Here is a 2,563-nt window from a genome sequence, read left to right as displayed (position 1 = left end):
GTAGTTTACTAAGTGACTTGAAGTTTGGGTTGCTGACCTGAAAGCTGCCAGGTTCGAATCCTACCTGGGGAGAGTGTGGATGAGCTCCCTCTATCAGCTCCAGCTCCATGCGGGGACATGAGAGAAGCCTCCCACAAGGATGGTAAAAACATCAAAACATCCAGGCGTCCCCTGGGCAGCGTCCTTGCAGACGGCCAATTCTCTCACTCCAGAAGCAACTCCGGTTGCTCCTGACACGGAAAAAAAAAAACTAGCCAGCTGCGCCACAGCCCGGCCCCCTTTTTTAATATGTGCAATTTTGATAATGTTTTTAGATGAATGTGTGTTTTAGCAATGTTGTAACCCACCTCAAGCCATGAGGAGAGGTGAGCAAGAAATAATAATAATAATAATAATAATAATAATAATAATAATAATAATAATAATAATAACAATAATAATAAAATAATATTTGTATATCAAAATCTTGATTTAGGTTAATAACAGTACAGCTGGATAGCCTCCTATGTGTTTCAAGATAAAATGGTTTGCTACTTATTTGAATACCTAGAGCCCAATTGTGCCAGTCTCCGCCATCTACAGCATCAAAATAAAACACACATTTCCTTTAAAATAAAATATGTGAGTAGTGTGCATTTTGTTTTCTTACCTACTTATGCTTTAGAAATTAGAAGCAAATTTCTGCTTTAACAAAGGCTGCATTTCCAAGAAAAATGATACCAGAGTGGTACCAATGTGGCAAAATTAACAGCAAGAACTGGGTCAAGGTATAGCCTCTCATAGCTGGGAAGTGTTCTTCTAATCTCATCCTAAAATAATCTATAAAAATATGGAAGAGGGAAACCAGATATGCTGACTTGAGCATGTTGGAGGAATGACAGGTTATTAATGCAAGTAATGACAAGTGACAGTATCTTGATTGAGTCTCGATGCCTATGTAGTCAGAGATCTTTCACTATAACAGATAAGCCACTTTCTTTAAATATTCCAGGAACCTTCAGCCTGAAAGCTCAGAACTTGCATAAGTCGACTTTCTTTTTAAAGTAAGGAGACGAAATATCTGCAAGAAAGATCATGGACTAGATTAAAGCTTCTTAAACTGTGGGCCATGACCCTATATGAGGTCATGGTCCATAGTTATATGATGCCAACTGAATAGTAGTAGTAGTAGTAGTAGTAGTAGTAGTAGTAATACTGCTACTGCTACTACTACTACTACTAATAATAATAACAACAACAACAACAACAACAACAGATTTATTACCCATCTCTCCCTGCGGTTTGAGATGGGATACAACATCATTAAAATAAGAGATAAAACATTAAAGGATATAGTGTGGGGGGGTCACAAAAAATGTGACAACAGTAAATAATTTCCCAATGTGAAACAGTCAAAATTTGATTCAAAATCAAACACTTAATGAATCCTAGGCATTTTTGGCAGCTCTCGCCCATATTGCATCACATGACTTAACTACAGCCTTGTTTCTGAACACACAATGTGCACATTCTCTTCAGCCTACATGCAATTCCATGTGTAGAAAAATGACCAGAAATGTTACTAAATCTTTTTTCTGTTCCTCATCAATACACACTGAATTCCAGGTTTGACTCTGCAATGGGCAGGTTGTGATATTCATTGAAAGGAAGAAGATTTGTACTTGTTAAGAAATCAGAATAAGATGATAGGAATTTATCCCACACTACCCCCTTCTATTTCCAAACACTTAAAATCCATTTAGGGTTGATGATGAAGCTCTTCCCACAATGCAGGGGAATTACCTGTCCGCTCCATCATGCTTCATTAGGGAAATGTCTGAAATAGTCCAAAAAGTGGGACGGGGATGGAAGATAGTCAGATATAGTCTTTTGGACTCAAGAACTGGGATATAACTGGATAAAATACCGCAAAACATGTGTCAAATTTGCTCAGGTTGAATTGCTTCAGTGATAGGGAGTAAGGGGCTTTCCTGTGGGTGGTCCCCTACCAAGCATTGACATATCTTTTCCAAAATCCTGCTTCATGAACCTGGCAAGATATTAATGTAATCATTTGAAATACCAACATTACAAAATATCTTTGTTTTTCTTGTCTGTACTGTTAGATACTTACCTGGCAGGGGAGACACCTTGATCACGAAGAAGGTTTTCCCAGGGTGAGACTCATCCGGGTGTGCTGACCTCTGCGATTTCCCCAAATACAGGAAATTTGACTGCATTACTTATCTTGGAGCCCCCGATGGTGCAGCGGGTTAAACCGCTAAACTGCTAAACTTGCTGACTGATAGGTCGGCAGTCAAATCTGAGGAGCAGGGTGAGCTCCCACTGTTAGCCCCAGCTTATGCCAACTTAGCAGTTCGAAAACATACAAATGTGAATAGACCAATAAGTACCGCTCCAGTGGGAAGATAACGGCACTCCATGCAGTCATGCTGGACACATGACTTTGGAGGCATCTATGGACAATGGCGGCTCTTCGGCTTAGAAATGGAGATGAGCACCAACCCATAGAGTTGGACATGACTGGATGTAATGTCAGGAAAAGCCAACCCAAAACTGTTAG

At 39.7% G+C, this 2,563-nt stretch overlaps 1 pseudogene; it reads left to right on the top strand.

The window, feature by feature from the left end:
• The first annotated feature begins 2,105 nt into the window (after positions 1 to 2,105).
• Positions 2,106 to 2,255, top strand: LOC134299790 (U1 spliceosomal RNA; annotated as a pseudogene).
• The last annotated feature ends 308 nt before the right edge of the window (positions 2,256 to 2,563 follow it).

This window comes from Anolis carolinensis, chromosome 5, assembly GCF_035594765.1.
Source record: "Anolis carolinensis isolate JA03-04 chromosome 5, rAnoCar3.1.pri, whole genome shotgun sequence".
Lineage (NCBI taxonomy): Eukaryota > Metazoa > Chordata > Lepidosauria > Squamata > Dactyloidae > Anolis > Anolis carolinensis.
Note: the sequence above shows the minus strand (reverse complement) of the source record. Positions and strands in the feature narration are given on the sequence as shown.